Source organism: Bactrocera dorsalis, chromosome 2 (assembly GCF_023373825.1).
Source record: "Bactrocera dorsalis isolate Fly_Bdor chromosome 2, ASM2337382v1, whole genome shotgun sequence".
NCBI lineage: Eukaryota > Metazoa > Arthropoda > Insecta > Diptera > Tephritidae > Bactrocera > Bactrocera dorsalis.
The window spans coordinates 2,661,295-2,680,366 of NC_064304.1; the positions used below are offsets into that span (position 1 = coordinate 2,661,295).

Genomic DNA, 19,072 nt, shown 5'->3' on the forward strand with positions numbered 1-19,072 from the left:
AGCTGTTATCCGGTCAAGGATTCCTCAAAGAGGACCTTTACATAATGGGAAAAGTCGAAGAGCCGTCACGCCTATTCAACGACGTGACAGAAGACGATGCTGAACACACATTCTTCGGATGCCACAGACCTGGTTGGTCCTGTTAGAAGACCTGGTTGGTCCACCTTTCTCATGGCAATCGCGTATACGTAACCGTTTAATCATAAGTATAAGTATCGCTAAAATTTGCGAGAGCTTGGTAAGAACCACCAATTCCGGAACTTATCTTTAAACAAACACTTCTTCACTTCAACGAACTTCTAAAATATTCCTAACTGATTAGCGTGCTTGTGCTTTAAGTTTAAGTTTCAATATTTTTATTGAATTATTTACATTTTTTATTGCTTTTAAATGATATTCGTTATTTACACAATTATTATTTACATAAAATGTGCGCAATTCTAGGAAAACTCACCTTCAGTTGTGTATTTTCGGTTGTATTCCAGCGCTAACAGCTCCCACAGCAAATTCCGCTGAACTTCTGGTTGCAACTAATTTAATTAGCACTTGCTGAATAATTGCAATTTCCACAGATTTGCTCGCACACACAACGACACTTCAACTTTTGCGAAACACTGATAATGCCGAGTCCAGCCAATACATACAGACAAGTACTCTGCACTTTTTGTTATTATTACTTGTTATTGCTTATTATTATTCTCAATTTTCGCGCAATCAATTCGTACACTTTCAGGGGCACTCGCACACTTTATAGCCGCTGCTAATTTAATTGCGGCTGCTGTATGTGAATTAAAATCGCAAATAGCGCTGCCGTATCAAGTACTCACACGCGCTTAACTGCACTGTCCGTGTGTGTGAGGGTGTGCGTGCGACGGTGTTTACATACACACTGCTTATCGCTAAAAATATTACACTTGTTAATTCCTAGCATTTACTTATGTATTCTTCTCATTGCGAATATTTTCTTCAATTTGCTGCACGTTAAAAAATGCTCAAGCAAATATTTACGCTACACATAAATCACAAGACAATCGCATGTAGTCGAAAAGAGGAGTGGCGTGAGAATAGGCGCATCACTGCACATAAACATTTGCGGATTTATACGTTTTTCATATGATTAACGGAGCGAGCACAACTCATTGTATCCGAAGCGGTGCTTCTTCTCGTCTTTTGTTATCATGTTTTTTGTCGACCCGAGCCCAAAGATAACTTCATGCATTCGCTTATCTTTACCCAAACTATGAATTGGTTGACTCGCCTAAAAGCCATTGACATTCCAGCTAAACGCCGAATAATCGCCGAAATATGTGTTGTCGTAAGAACTCGTTTAGAGAAACAAAACATAGGCGAACGAAGTCATCTAACAACAATGAATTTGTTAATGGATTTATGCCTATTAACAAAGAGATCGTAGTAAAAGAAACGAAGACACACCGTCGCTTTATTGCGAGCATTGAAGTAAATATGTATCTATGTGCGTTTGTGTTTATTTATAATTGTTTAAGGTCGATTCGTTTGGGCACTTTGCTGATAAGGAAATTATTTTTAATAAACACGCACAAGAAAACACTCAAAACAATCAAACCAATTTATTTAATCTCGCCTCGGATTAACTGAAAATAATATCACATATGAGTATGTGTGTTCGTATGCAAATGCGAGTGCATCAACAAGACCGATTACAAGGGACGATGCAAAAAGTGCATTCATATCAATGTAAGCACAACAACACAATAACAACGTAATGCATGTTTGTGCCTGCCTGAGCATGCCTGAGCACTGCAATTGACGGCACAAATTGCAATAGCGACTGCATTTATAATTTTACAAAATTACAGGGAACTTTCGAGCGCAGTAATGCAAACTTATATAAATGCATTTATATTAATATTGTATGTATTTATATACATTTATATATACTTACATATAAACATATGCAGATAAGTGCAAAAGTGTCGGCATGTAAAATCTAGCTTATAAATATTTTTGCTTTTATGGAAAGTACACATATTCACATACATACTTACATATGCACATATGTATGTATGTATATAGATTTAGAAATAAACCAATTTGAAGTGCCAATTTCGGCGGTATAACGGTGGGAAAGTATTAACTTGGGAAATACCTAAATATAATATTAATGCACGAACGCGTATCCACGAACAGCCGACCGTATTGTTGACAATAAAGCGCTTATAGCGCGTATTTTATTAATGCAATCTATGATTTATTCATACATTTTATTATCGAACCAGAAATATAAATATTATGCATACATACTTATATTATTTAGAGAAGTGAGCAATAGAAGCATGAGAGTTAAAACATATGTATGTATGTGAAATATAGCAAAATACTAGCAATAACTGTGATTATTGTGAAATTTTCTAAAAAATATTTTTTTTTATATCATCCCATACGCATATTTTAACTGTACCCCGGATAAAAGTATCGAACAAAGATTTTGTCTTATTTTCAACCAAATTTCGTATGCGAAATTGTTGGGAATGTTGGATCGATGACTTAGTTTTTTAGGAACACAAGCCTACAAGTGGCACAAAGCCTTCAAAGACGGTTGAGAGATCAGTGAAGACATGGCTCGTACTGAGCGACCTTCGACCGCTTCAACTGATGAAAATATTAAAAAGTGAAGGATGTGGTGCTTGAAAATCGTCGGACAAGTGTTGAAGAGATGGTAAGAGAGCTCGGCATCTCTCCCGAGTGCAATGGAATGATTTTGGTGGATATTTTGGGTATGACACGCGTTCTGGCTCGACTCGCACCGATAAAGCTGAATGTCTTTCAAAACTAGAACCGTAAACAGGTCCCTTTGGACATGCTTGATCGTGCGAATTCTGGTCTCAGATTCATGGAAAGCTTTAAAATTACCGATTAGATATGGGTTTATGAGTTTGGCATGTGAACCAGTCAACAATCATTGGAATGAAACCCGTTTCGATCGTCGATCGAAGAGCATGACGCACATTTGAGCAGCTCAGATATTATTTTAACATTTGAATCTCTGAATTTTCATTTTATATCATTTTCACTGAACACTTTTTGCTTAATTGCTTGCAGCTTGCGTTCTTTATGAAGTGAACGAGGACAAAGTTGGCGAAATAATATATGTATGTACATACATTCGCATATGCATAGCGAATTATAACAATTTGATTACTACAAACGTGCATAGTATATTTACATACATACATATTTACATAATAATTGAGGAATTTGAACTTGCGTTGTTCTTTAATAAAATTGTTATTGATTTATTAATTAATTTAATTTGTTGCACTTTATTTCCTATCGACAATGACAAATTGCTTTTTATATTAATTATGCATAGAAAATTTTAGTAGACATTATTTCGATCAAATTTTTTCGTCCTGTTACTGTCGGTGTGTGCTTATTTTGTTGACCTTGCACATTTTTCAAAAATTTTCTTTTGCAATAGCCCTTTTTGGGATTGTCACTATGCGTTGTTAAATGTAGCCGAACAAAATAATCAATAAAAGAAGAGCGGCGAACGGAAATTGATACTTTTATCAAAGGAAAAATTCATAATCATAAATCAATGTGCATAAAAATAGACAAGTGTAGAGATGTCATTATATGAAAGTAACATTTCAAGCGCTTAAAGCCAAGACTGATATCACGGCTTTGTCAAATGCACCAGCATGTGGGCACGTAGGTGTGAATGTAGGTATGTATGTATGTATATAAGCAACTCACACATACATATATGACTATTTATATGATGAATATATAGTATCACATAACGGTACTTTTATCAGTGCCACAACCGAAATGTTATTAAGTCGCTTTACTTGTCTGTCAATCAGTCCGCCTGCCTGCTAAATGCCACTAAACGAAAACACACATAAACACGTGCATGTACCGTAAATAAATAAAAATATTTTTCTGCCCATGCACCTGCACATAAATACATACATATAAACATACTTGTGTAGACATATATACATATATACATGCTTATGTTGTATGTACATAGTTTAGTGTTCCGAAATGCAAAACTCTCGTCAGCCGGTTGTCGCACTGACCGGTGGCACTGACATTTATTGGATAATTGATAAGACAGTGCGACGGGTCTGTCAGCTCAACGTGAGCGACTGCTATCTGCCGTATGTATGCACACAAACTTCCCATAAAAGCACTATAATAACCAAAATTGCTTTCAATTTCACAAATTGCTGGCTGGCTGAGTGGCTGGCATGTGTTAAGGAGCTGCTAAAAATAGCGCAAGCCAATTGTTTGTTGGATAATAAAAAAAGTGACTAGCTCACCATATGTAATTAAACAGCGCACATACATTTTTGTACCATAAGTCTCACTAAATTATTCACATTTCACTTTAAGCGTTTGTTCTTTTTTGCCACTGCAAGCACTTTTAACTTTCTGTCGATTATTTTTGCTTTGCAGCACTGAAACGCTCGGCGTCCATTGATTTCTTTGCAGCAATTAAATATGAATGGCGAACCAGCCGAAAACCATAACAACAGCAGTCACTCACATGCACACACACACTCACCCATGTGCTGGCTCTAATGTTTGGCAGCCGAAAGTGCGCGGCGTGTTGGCGTCACACCACTCGCCGTCAAGTTGACAGTGGCAGTGACAGTGGCAGTGATCGGCGCGCTTTGCGGTAAGTGCGCGGCCACCGACGCCACCACCCATTCAGCCACCCAAAGTAAACACGCCAAAATAGTGTGAGTAAAGTGAATAGAAAGGCACTACAGGAAAAGCTATAAAAGTCTAAATAAACGCCGCACTATAAAGCAAATATTTTTATTTTCAATTTCGACTTGTTTATGCCATTACTTTCAAACACACGCTGATTTCTCTAGCTACGTCAAGTAAGACTGCTGCTCGCTGCTTTTCTTTTGGCTGTCACCAATGCCACGAAAAAGTTCTTGCAAGCAAAAGTTTATTTTTGGTTGGTTTCATTAGCTCGTCGACGGGCTTACCCAAACAAACAAATGGCCAATTGTTACACCTTTTACTCGATGTGCTGTTAATTGTTTTTATTGTTGGCGGTGTTTTTCTGCAATTTCAATTTGATTCTTATTGTGGCTGGTCGATGCCTGCTTTATTGAGAAATTTTCACCAATTCAACGCGCACTTTCTCAAGCAGCCGAAAAGCAAGAGCAAACACAAAACTTTTGGGTCACTTGGCATCGGCAGCCAAAAGGAAGACAAAAGCATAATAGCAAATGCAAACAATCAAATGATGATGGGTATTGAAAGAAATGAAAACTCAAAATAGCCACAACAACACGGGTTGTTGAGAAAGCTGGTACCGATGGCTAAATATCAGATTTATTGCCATCTTTTCACATTTCTATTTTTGAATTATTATTTATTCTTATTGCTTTGGCCACTTTATCATGGAGCACTTGTGACGTCTGTGGAGACTTGTGTATCTTCATCAAAATACAAGTAGACAAGCAGCAAGAGGAAACTAACAACAACTTTAGCCTACTAATTCACGCCACTCAGCTTTTTTCGTCTGCACGCAGCCTTCTTCGCGCTTCGCTAATTTAATTCTTTAACGAAATTTATATACTTTTCGGTCAAAACTGTTGTCAACTATTGCCAATGTGCCAAATTTTTATTTTTCACAAAATTTTTTCACTTTTTCTGAATTCACGAAAATATTGCTAAATTGTTTTCTTTTTCGTGTGGTAGAATTCAATGAGCTCCACCAAAAAACTAACCACTCACTGAAAATTCAGAGAGAGAAATCGCGCGCGCATCCACTTGTATATAATTCGCCTTCGTCGTTTCGAGAGTTTGCTTCACTGGTGCACATGTAAAACACTCGTACTCGTTTCGTGGTGGCGTACGTACGAAAAAACGTTGAGTAGTTGTACCAACGCGCACTCCACAACCAAATGCCAGCAAGTTCCGATATCAACTGTTTGGCCTATGATTTTTCGCTTGGTCAAAAAGCACCGCAATGTGCCATCTAGTCAACGCGGAACATTGCTGACTGTGTATGTGCCTATGTGTATGTGTTGCGTATGTGCATGTGTTGTTGCCGTTTTAGTGATTCTTCTGTCTACATAGCATACATGCTTGTACGAGTTTGTATATATGCGCGACACATGTATGCCAATTTAATACCAGCAGTTTGTTTTTGAGCCCATCATTTGCCCAACTAACTTGACTGCGGAAAACACCGGGACAGAGCCAACTGAGTATTTAACGTTGCTTTAGTGACATACACGCTCTTTAGTTTACACTCGCATTGACGTTGCTTCGAAGGCAGCGATGTCTGGTTCATTTCAGTTTTGGTATTGCACGTTACACGGTAAATAACGGATCGGATCTTTTAGAAAGACTAAAATATAATATTGTAAGTATTGGCCCTATTCATATTGAACCAAGCTACCTATAACGCTCGGCATATGCCTTCTAATCCTTGAAGACCTTTTTACACTCCGCTCATCGATTTTCTATATTGTCTTATTAAATTCTTCAACATCTCTAGAATATTTTCCTATATTTTCAAGTTGATCCGAGTAATAGTTTCGGAGATACAGCCTTGAGAACTTGTGCGCTCGAGGGTAGCTAGGGTAAAAGGCCGTCTTCAAACGCGTTTTTCACGAAACTGTATTTTGAAGTCGGTTGGCAAGATTTCTCGAGAACTACTCAACCGATCTTCGTTAAATTTTACACAGGTCTTTGAGATAGATTTGTTAAAGACCTGGACGAAGGACTTTTTTCAACTATTTCAACCATATGAAAAAAATGTCGAGAAATATTCAGTGAAATTTTTATATATTTTGTAAAAATATCTGCTAAAAATTCAATTTTCATATTTTTTGTTTCTTTCATGCAAGTTTTAAGTTAGAGTTTTAACTAAAGCTTTAGATGATCCTGTAAGGAGTTTTCTTGTCAACGCGGGCGCATAAATTTTCCGAGAGGTCGCCAAATATTTTTCCTAAAAATTTCAAAATATATACATATACTGCGTTAGTTCTGTTTATTTTTCTTCAGTGTAATCACATTTTACAACAACAAAATAAACGAAATCGTAATGCTCGCTTAAACACAGTTCCCAATGTTATTGTTTAACACATCCGCATACTTATACAGGTATACTCGTCTGTGTGTGTGTTTCGCTCTCGGAACTTAGAAATTTTCATTTAGTAACTACACGCAATGCCAAAGCTCATCTCTCTACGAAAACTTTTTCTCATATACACAAACGAAGGCTCGCTTCTAAAGCGGAAAAAGTGAGAGAGTGAAGCTTTTTAATTTCAATAAATCTCCATGAGGCAAGGTGGTTGTGAGAGAGAGAGCTGTTTCGCATGAGTATAACGAATTGGTAACTACTGAGAATCGTGAGCGAATTAATCGTTTGTTTATTAATTTATAACTACAAATACACACCCACATATATAACGGTGTATTTTCGTGCTCATAAATATTTGTGATGCCTGCAGCCGAACTACACCAACAACGTTGATAGGCATTCGAGCGATATGAGTTTTCAATAAGAGCCGTCTGGAGAATACAAAACGAAATTTAATTTATGTATTTCAGTGTTAATCGATTTCTTTCACTCTCTAATCTCCCGTTGACCTCTTGCTGATAACAACTACATGCAGACACTTATCTATATGTTTATATGTACTTATGTATGTATGTATGTATGTACAATTCACCCATACAAGCGCATACAGAATGCAAGTAAACTTTCTTAGCTCGGAATGTTCACATACAATAACTCTCGCTCTCACCCGAGCTCTTCGAATTCGAAATTCCTACACCCACAGAGACTGTAATCAGCTGATTGAGATATCAAACAAATACACACATTCACACCAACATATGTGTATGTATGACCCCATTGCATTACTAACACACACTCAGGCACTTATATATGCAAATAAACAACTAAATAACTGTATACTCTGCCTTTTCGCTGATAACAAATGCATCAACAGCAACACACATAACGGAGCATAAATACATACAAGGGAGAGTGGGCACAAAAGAGAGAGTGAGAACGCAATGTAGTCTATACAAGTCAGTAGGGAAGCAGCAAAGTTTAGCGGAAACCGTGTTTGGAAAATAAAAAATTCTTGTAATTTAGCGTCCAACAAGTTTTTTCTGTTGAAGTATTTTTTGACGTAATTTAAAATCCCGTTAGCTAAAAAATAGCAACTCTTGTATATTTTTAACTCAAAACTGTCCACTCCACATTGGTGGACAGATATTTAAATTGAATTGGAAATAAACGTAATGTCTGAGAAAAATGCTTATTATTATTATAAATATGAATAAACGATTTTTTCTTAGGAACTACCGTTCTAATGATTATAAATAACCGAACCGAATCTCAAGTGTAATCTACTATAAATCTCGTTATACTTTTTATAAAGTTCGAAACTCCTTGTACGTAAGTGCGCAGGTATTCAAAAGCCAGTAGATGAGCACACTTCAGAGCTTACAGTGGCACACCCACACAACCAAACATCGCACATGTGAAGGAGCAGCGCTGCAACGAATGTGAGGAATGTGCGAATGTTTCGGTCAACAATCAAATGTAAATAAAATTAAAACATCAGTTCGGCGCAGCGGTGCACTGCCGCAGAGGCCCAGAAGCCATTAGGATGCACAACAACTCAACACGTCTTGCGCTTTTGCCGCACACGAGAGCTGAAGGATCCAACAACCATAAGTGAGACGATTTTTTTAAAAGCACAACGCCAAACATGTAGTCGAGTGTGTGCAGGAGAGAGTTATCTGCAGCCGTTGTGCTATATGTCGTTCGCACTCGAGGGAATTCACGAACTTTATTTATCCATTAAAATGTTGAAAATCGCTGTAATCTAATTAGATCTCTGCGAACTTTGACACTTTAGTCGCATGTGGCTACATACATACATACATAAATATATGTATATACATATTTATTATGTCTGTACATAAGGGTGATCCGCCATGGATGCTGCATACAATATATTCGAATTTATGTGAATAACTGGTTTTTGTAATAAACATACATGTGTGTCAGAATATTTTCCGAAAGTTTTAATTCGGCAAGTTTCGGATAAATGGACCATATTTGTAATTTTTAATTGGCTCTCATTACTTTTAACGCGTTTTGCTCGACACTCTGAACTTCATCTGGACCTAAACTGGTCTTTGCGTGGTTTATTGGCCTACCGGATTAACCTAACCAAACCTTCTCAAAACTCTTTTTGCAGAGTCTGAAGGGAAACTTCTCCAAAACGGTTAAACCGATCGTCTAGAGGCTCACACGAGCTTCTTAGATATGTATATTAATCTAGTAATGATATTTCTGATAATAATTTCGATTCCTTCTACGAAGCCACTGAAGTGCAAAAACCGATTTGATAAAAAATCAAAATTATGATTAATCTTTCGATCATTATCTGTATTCATCTGTTTCAATAATACATTTTTTTAGTTTTTGGATTTTACATAATTTAAGCAGAAAATTGTTCCTCATTGCCACATACCTTTTTTTAGGGATGTTCTCCTGGCGAGATCGAGAAAATTTAAAATTTTTCAAAATTAAGAACCGATTGGTTCTTGGTAAGTGCGTTATTTTTTTTTATTTCATAAACAAAATTCTTCTTCAAAAACAATTTTCCAGAAAATATTTTTTTACTTGCAGGTTGATATAACCCCTTAAGAACTACATTCGCATTATAAATACATACATATATACATATATTGGGTAGTCGAAAAAATCTTCATATTTTGTTTGAAAATGGTCTTCCGCCCTATTGTAAGCTACGCAATTACTTCCTTATATACAAATGAGATTATAGTATGAAAGCTTATATGTGTTTACATACTCAGGTTCATGAGGAGATCTCATTTATTACGGATGTCAAAGGTGCGCGGTTGATGACTTTTGTAGCATACCATTAGAAAACTAATTGGTGTACACATTAACATATAGACATACTAATATATATGTATATATATACATCTCTAACTAATAAACCTGCTTTAATTAATTAAATATTTATTAATCACTCAGCAATCCCAAGCAATATGCGCTGAACATAATAAATATGTAAGCATGGATACAGACAAAGATATATGTACATTTCTGGTTTGGAAAATTGTAGATTCCTTACACACAAAAATAGCTAGGCAGGATAAGTCGTTAAAGCATCTAAATTCTAAAACACTTCTGAAATGCTTCAGAGAGAAGGAGCTTGAGAAGCATCATTTAGGTGAACACAACTTTAATAACAATAATTTGAGATCCTTGGGATCTTCCCCTATTTGCGTTTGAACCTTAGCTTTCAAATTTAGACAAATGCGATCGTCATATTTTGTTTCTACACAATTCCTCTAGAGAAGTGTCAGGTACCAGAATCTGAACTTGATGGTTGATATAGCACTATGAGACCACTTAATTAGGACAGTGTGGTAGTGCTAATATCCTCCAGAAGATTCCTCGAGCATTAAGCCTGTGATTAACTGTACCTGTAGGTCAAAGCTGCTTGCGGTGTCTAAGTACCTGTAGGTGTAGTGTGTGCAAAAATAAGTCTGCAATTTTAATGGAAATGATTTTTCACAGCAGGAACCAGACATTTCCTACTAAAACTTGCGACTGAAACCAATGTCACACTAGCTGCTTCAGCTCGTTGTTGCACTTAGTGCATGTGACAACAAACTCCACCATAAATGTAACATCTAACACGAGCAAAATGTTATCATAAATTAGCAAACAAATCCACAAAGTTGGCGACTGACAATGTTGACAAACTTAAATCAAGAGGCGACAACTCGAAAGTCATTGCCATAATCGCTATATATAATGAGACTTGTCACTACAACGAAATAATTAAACAATTTTAAAACTCTACAGAAAACATACTGGAAATTTCAGCAGAAAAATAAGATAATTAACGGGTGATTTTTTTGAGGTTAGGATTTTCATGCATTAGTATTTGACAGATCACGTGGGATTTCAGACATGGTGTCAAAGAGAAAGATGCTCAGTATGCTTTGACATTTCATCATGAATAGACTTACTAACGAGCAACGCTTGCAAATCATTGAATTTTATTACCAAAATCAGTGTTCGGTTCGAAATGTGTTTCGCGCTTTAATTTTGTTCAGCGATGAGGCTCATTTCTGGTTGAATGGCTACGTAAATAAGCAAAATTGCCGCATTTGGGGTGAAGAGCAACCAGAAGCCGTTCAAGAACTGCCCATGCATCCCGAAAAATGCACTGTTTGGTGTGGTTTGTACGCTGGTGGAATCATTGGACCGTATTTTTTCAAAGATGCTGTTGGACGCAACGTTACGGTGAATGGCGATCGCTATCGTTCGATGCTAACAAACTTTTTGTTGCCAAAAATGGAAGAACTGAACTTGGTTGACATGTGGTTTCAACAAGATGGCGCTACATGCCATACAGCTCGCGATTCTATGGCCATTTTGAGGGAAAACTTCGGACAACAATTCATCTCAAGAAATGGACCCGTAAGTTGGCCACCAAGATCATGCGATTTAACGCCTTTAGACTATTTTTTGTGGGGCTACGTCAAGTCTAAAGTCTACAGAAATAAGCCAGCAACTATTCCAGCTTTGGAAGACAACATTTCCGAAGAAATTCGGGCTATTCCGGCCGAAATGCTCGAAAAAGTTGCCCAAAATTGGACTTTCCGAATGGACCACCTAAGAAGCAGCCGCGGTCAACATTTAAATGAAATTATCTTCAAAAAGTAAATGTCATGAACCAATCTAACGTTTCAAATAAAGAACCGATGAGATTTTGCAAATTTTATGCGTTTTTTTTTTAAAAAAAGTTATCAAGCTCTTAAAAAATCACCCTTTATAAGTGCACAACCTGTTCCCTTTCCAGCTAATACCCGTTCGCCAGACACATGTACCTTATTGACAGAGACAATTCGTGCCAAGTTAAAAGGTTTTCCCGCCTGTTTAGCTGCAACAAGTTGAGTGATGTGGCTTTTTACTCAACATTTAATTGAAACTATGTAACCACGATTTTCTTCGATACACATACATATACACTTATATATAGCACATATGGTACATGCTTTTTTATGTGTATGGTGTATGCATTTATAGATTGTAGTAAGCTGATTTCACTTACAAGGAAAAGTAATTAAGCATCACTTGAGATGCAAACTAGTTGGTTCACTCAATCATTGCAGCTGTCAGCATTTACATTTTCCCCATACATACGTTTAATAATATTTTTATAATTATAATATTAGGTACTCCATAATCAGGAATTCTATTAAAGCAGTATTCTTGCCTCAGCTATGGCTCGAGACCATACAAATACCGTCAATTGACATGGAAGCCATTTTTATTGCTAAAATCTTTGTAAAATGCGTTCATTAAAGCTTCCTAACATGTACTTTAAGACACTTTCGCAAGTGTTTGTAACCGATTAACCGAAGCGTTTGATTTTCCTACAGGGCTCATATGAGCAAATGTCAAAATGTTGCGCTGAAGTAATAATTTACGTAAAGTCAAATGTTTATGACAGCTGAGATTAAAAAAATATTAACGGCTAATTGGTACAACCTCTAAAAATTGCAAGCAAACTCGTCTGCAACAATTAAAAAGGCCACCGAAAGCGTTCAAAAGTGTTTACAAATCGTATTGTGGCGTAAAATAATTATGATATTATGTCTTTATGAGACTGTAAAGTGTGGAATTATAGAGAAGCCAATAGCCTTGCAAACCTGCTGTACATGGACAAGAGGGGTGTTCGTTGCAGAACGACCAGTAACGACTGACAGCTGGGAAATTTCGAAAAAATGTCAAAAATGCAAGAGAAATAAAGAGAGGGAGAACAAAAAGTTCAACAGAAAGCTATTTAGTAAAAAACAGCTGACGATATTTCCAATACTCTACCATGAGCCAACCTATTTTTAAAACCGAACGCTGGCTAAAAAGTTACTCGAACTCAAGTTCGATTTGTGGCACAAAATAATCCAACGAAGTGTCAAAAATTCAAATTTCTACAATAACAACATTCGGTTCCACACGAATTCCTTGCGTTCCCACTTACTTTCTTACAATCCCGCCATTGGCGACAAGCCCGGCCTTAATTTAAAAAGTCATGTCCTCTAAATTTTCTTCAAATCCAAATATTTGCAACAAATGCGGTAATTTTAAATGATGTTGTTATTATTATTTTTTTATGACGGCATCCGCAGCCATAACCCGATTGTTAAGTGTAAATACGACTAGGATTAGATAAATTTGCAGACATGCAAGCACATACATACATACTTATAGGCATGCTTATGACTGGCGCTGGAGTGTCACGTGCGTGCCCAATCGTTAATCGAGCAGTGCAGCACTTGTGGCACGCCGCATGCCATGCCCAAATCTGGAGAACTTGTATTTATTTGCCGATAATTGCGTGCAGCTGTGTGTGTGCGTTCATTTTGTACACAAACACAAGGTTGGCTGCGCGTATTTTTAGAGGATCGGCTGAGCCCAGCCGCCGTATATGCACATTTGTATGTCCGCATCTTCCGCAAGGAAAGTAGTTTAGTAACCAGTGGCAATAACCGTCAGCATGCCAACAACAACAACAACAACAACTAACAATTTAATGAGTCATGTTTGGTAGCAAGTGCGCATACCGCCACACATACTCCGTTGCGCACGTTCATCCGTCGGCGGCCAAGCAGTTTGCGCGGCCACATTTTTGCAGCTAACACGACCGGATAAGCGGCATAAATCCATAATAGCCCAGTAGACAAGTGCTTAAGAGTCACTGGCGTACACAAATAAACAACTGCTTAGATTAGTACATGTACATAAGTATATATATATGTGTTTGCGTGCGTTTGCGCCTTTTAATTGTACACAGTCATAAGGTCCGACCCGTTAGGCGTCATGACTACAGCAACAGCCACGCACACTTTGCTCTATGGGAACTGAAAGGCCTCTCACACACGCTGCTTTTCATTCACTATGCAGATGATGAGATAAAACGGTAATAGTTTGTTAAGTGCTTTGTCTAACGGCGTCATATGGGAGAAATTAATCCACAAAGCGTTTTTATCACTCTTATCAGTACTGTGTAAGCCCCTACTTACATGCATACATACGTGCGAAACCTTGCCCGGCAAGAAAAGCGATTAAAAGTGTTTTGGAATGAATTGTTGACTTGTGCTTAAGCCACAGTAGGGTTAATAAAGGGGTGATCAATTTTGAGGTTCCCTACTTTTTTAAAGAAAAAACAAGAAACATCGAATTCTATTTATCATTCGAAAGAACCGTCTTTGGCATTTATTTTTTAAGATTACCCCTCTCAAATATTGGCCGCGGCTACGTCTCAAATGGTCCATCCATTAAGTCCAATTTACGATGACTCGTTCGAGCATTTCGACTAGTAACTGACGAATGACATGCGTGACGTTTTGCTCCAAGGCCTGAATCGCAGCCGAATTGTCCGCATAGACTTTAGACTTTAAACAAGTATACCCACAGGAAAAGGTCTAAAGGTGTGATATCACACGATCTAGTTCCCAATCGACCGCCTCTAAAACGTGAAATTATCTGCTCAAGAAATCCATTGATTGACGCGATGTATGGAAAATGGTCCCGTATTGTTGTAACCAAATGTCGCCGAGATCACGAATTTCAATTTCAGGCATCAAACAGTTAGTTATGATAGCGCGACGTAAAATGCACCAAGTAGTTCTAATAGTGCATGCTGGGTCTCAAGATGGGTGATAGTCCGCTCATCAGGCCGATAATGTTGACCATAAGTTGAGCGAAACGTGCGAACCTAACTCTTTACAAAACGAGAGTTTTCGTAATAAAGGGTAATGATTTGTAAACTTTGTTAAGGAGTAAGTCCTTCTATGATGAAATGCCACACAATACTGAACAAAAATAACATGACAGCTTAACACGACTCACGCCTGATCTGTTAACAAAAGGCTATTGAGAAAAGTACCTCTCTTAGTTCTCCCGTTGTTAATTCATTGCCAATATAGGATGTTAGTCGACGACGCGCCGCGTCCATGATCAACACGTCAGGATTTAGTGCTTGAGAGATCGTACGGATATCGTTGGAATATCGGAAGCATCAGCGAAACCCATTGTGAAAAATCATTTGGGCCTAAGAAAAGTAAAAGCACGATTAGTTCCAAAATCACTCAATTCTATAGAAAAACAGCGTCGCGTTCACGTCTATGAAATAATGTCATGGATTTATGCTTACGATCCGAAAACAGGCAATCAGACGAACGAATATCATAGCAAAGATGAGGCGAAGTAAGGTTATGTTGACAACTTTCTTCGATTTTCGAGTTGTGGGTCACTCCGAATTCTTTCCGACCGGCCAAACTGTCAACAAGGAATAATATTTCAGTGTTATGCGTCCTTTGCGCGATGCTATATATAAAAAGAGGTGTATTTTATTATATACCAAACATATTTTGAGGTTAACTTAGTTAAGAGATAAATGCTCAGCAGTTAATTTGAATTAAGTATTTTCACCGAAATTCGTTTGAGTGACAAAACCTGTATAATGACTTGACACTGTGTCAAAATATGTCACCAGTTGTGCTCAGCACCCAATTCGTTACCATTATTATAAATTGGGTGTGCTGTATTAGCAGGCATGTCTGCTCACTTGTACGTGTAACACTTATCGCTTTAACCCAATTTGCCCCATTTCCGACAGTCATTTGACAATGCGCCTCATTGGCAGTTGGTTGTTGTTGGCGCGTTAATTGAATGTGAAAATGGACGATAATTCTCTTTACCGCTATCAGTGCGACCACAGCAATGATTGAGTGTATCACATTTCGTTTAGATTGGCCGATAGAAAACTCTTTAAACTTAATGAGTAAATGGTGTGTGAAATTTCACCTATTTTCCCATTTAATAACAGCTTTTATTTCTAAAAACCACACTCACACACACATACCAAGTGGCGTTGGCATGATACACCGTTAATTGAATTATGTGGCCGAAGCTGCCCTGTCGCAGTGTCACGGATTCGTGTGCCATATTCCAGCTGCTAGCATCGCAGATGAATTTCAGTTTTTTCTTCTCGCACGCACACACAAACACCATATATATGTGTGTGTAACAATATGTGCTGCATTTAACCGTGTTTTTGTGCCTTCTGCTTTTGTGCTTTCTACTTTGTCACTTAATGTGTACTTTACCCACTTTTTCAAATCATAATTATGTGCAGCTAAAATACAATCTTTAAGCGAAATTATTTGCTATTTTTGTAATGGCAATGCAGGCCACAGCTAGATCGGAATGCGCTGATTTTCTTCTGCTGTCAGCAAAACAGACTGGTCAGTTGACAGAAGTGATTTGCGAATTTAATAAAACCAACTGCTTTTCGTGCCAAAACATATGACTTAGTCAAAAACTTAACATTTTTTATTTTGAGTATCACGAACAACAACATCAACTTACAACATAGTTCTCAGAATGACTAAAAATATTTGGTATCTAAAACTATATTTCGAGTGAACTAACAAAAAAGCGAATTTTGCCATGAATGAATGGCGATTATCCTGTTGGTCCAGCGCAAGTCAACTTGCTTCCCGTAAACATTTTGCGAATTCTTTGTTAAAAAAATTTTTTTTCGGAGCCAAAGAGAGCCTCTTGATGTTGTTGAGAGTCAAATGAAGCCATGTGAGCTATGGCGTGGGCACTCCTGCTCTAGAGGAACCTTAAACTGAACTAACTAACTATGATGTTTTAGTGAAAATATTATTCATCCGTCATAATGGAAAAATATACTTTCGTACTCACTTGTGTCACAGTCTATATCAATCTTCTCGTTTCACTTACGCAGTTTATCTCTAAAACACTAAAGAAACTTAAGTACTTCTGCACTGTTTAATAGTTATTACCGGAAATAAGTTAAAGCTAATTATAGTAATTCAGGAAAAGAAAAATCCTTCACAATTCGCTAAAGTTTTCTGGTCACCTTAGTAGCGCACTTGTTGCATAATGGCCATCACCAACCAACACCTGGCGAAATAGTGTTCCTAATTCAAGCATTATTGTGCTTAATAACCAGAACACCGTATACCGTAATAGCGTTAATAATGCAAGCAAGAAGCTGGTCAAGTACATTTTTGAAGCACCAGCAACATGTTGCTTACACATACATTCATACGTAATAGTTATGATATATAATATTTATGTAGTCTACTGGGTAGCCGTTTGCAAAATTAAATTAAGTGTTAAATTGCTTGAGAAAATGTACTTAACCATAATTTCATTAGCGAAACTATTGAAGCAAGGCTTACGTATACATACATATATATGGGCACACACACATATGAACTTATAATTTGGGCTTGGCTGGATGTTTGGAGCTCTTCTTCTTACTTTATCGGCAAATGAAAAGGCTCTTTTTCACGTTAAGCAGAGTTTTGAAGATTTAATAATCCCAGTGGGGAGACAATCGAGTAATTTCGTCTAACATTTTAGATTAAAGCGATTTAGTAGGTATATGGACGTCAAAAGATCATAAGGTCTTACATTTTTATGACTTTGTAATTTGTTTGTGACGACATAGTTAAAATCTCTTTAATAAAAACACTGGTGTATTAAAATACGACATTCGAAAAATTCTGTATACAATTTTTACGAAGAAAATAAAAAGGAAATGCCGGTATTCGGCACAATTCAAACGTGTCTCGGAATAAATAAAATTGAAGTTCCCCTCATAACTTAAAGCTGTCCCTTCAGAAATCAAAATATCATTGTTCGTTCGTTAGAAAATAGTTTTTCCTCGCTCACGCTGAAATTTGTTTTTTTGTTTAAACTTCAATTCTTATATTTCTGGAACAATTCTGAAGCAATATGAAAAGAAAATCGTCTAAATTTTTATTGTAAAGAATTAATGATTGATAAATTTGAACAAAACACTCTCCGTCGTTACCTCTTAAATTATATAATAAAATATTGTTCAAAATTTTAAAACTATCGATGCAGTAATTTTAAAACTATGAAAGACATCAGAAACGCTTTCATTTTGAACACTAAAAATTAAATGTAAAAGGGTTCATAAGGGGTTACATTGGTTTCCTCGCGTAAAAACAGAATTTTTCAAAATTTTTTCGCATATAAAAATTAAAATATTTTATTAGAATTTTTTATTCTTACAAAAATACACTATTAACAAAGAAATTCTGAAATTATTGGAAAAAAAAATGTAAACTCGGCCATTGCGACGCCATTTCTGGTGGTCCCTCGACAAAAGTATACGCCCGCTTTGGCAGGATAACTCCTTACAGGATCATCTAAAGTGAAAAAAATACGTATTTTAGTTAAAACTTTAACTTCGAACTTGGACGAAAGAAAAAAATGAAAACGAAATATGTTTCCGAGTAGTTGAAAGCGATGTATAATATTTTCTAACTGATAATAAAACAAGAAAAAACGTTAACTTCGGTTGCACCGAAGCTAAATACCCTTCACAGGTGCATTTCTGTTAGTAACTATGTGTTCAGTTTGTATGGCAGCTATATGCTATAGCAATCCGATCTGAACAATTTCTTCGGAGATTACATTGTTGGCTTAAAAAATAATCTATACCAAATTTCGTGAATATATCTCGTCAAATGTGAAAGTTTTCCATACAAGAACTTTATTCCGATCGTTCAGTTTGTATGGCAGCTATATGCTATAGTAATCCGATCGGAACAATTTCTTCGGAGATTACATTTACGCCTTAAAAAATAATCTATACCAAATTTCGTGAAGATAGCACGTTAAATACGAAAGTTTTCCATACAAGCCCTTGACTCCGATCGCTCAGTTTGTATGGTAGCTATATGCTATAGTTAACCGATCTGAACAATTTTCTCGGAGATTACATTTTTGCCCTAGAAAATAATCTTCACCAAATTTGGTGAAGATACATTGTCAAATGTGAAAGTTTTCCATATAAGAACTTGATTCCGATCGTTCAGTTTATATGGCAGCTATATGTTATAGTGGTCCGATATCGGCCGTTCCGACAAATGAGCAGCTTCTTGAAGAGAAAATGACGTTTGCAAA

At 36.8% G+C, this 19,072-nt stretch overlaps 1 protein-coding gene across 8 annotated transcripts in view; it reads right to left on the reverse strand.

Annotated features, from left to right (window-relative positions):
* Positions 1-5,954, reverse strand: part of LOC105226808 (uncharacterized) — a 161,044-nt gene extending 155,090 nt beyond the window's left edge. The window contains exons 1-2 of one of the 8 annotated variants that reach the window (XM_049448995.1): positions 5,749-5,954; positions 455-899 (exon numbers count right to left, since the gene is read on the reverse strand). The gene's annotated coding sequence lies outside the window, so the exon portion shown is untranslated. The other 7 variants (XM_049448999.1, XM_049448997.1, XM_049448994.1 and 4 more) reach the window with 7 other exon arrangements.
* Between the last annotated feature and the right edge of the window lie 13,118 nt (positions 5,955-19,072).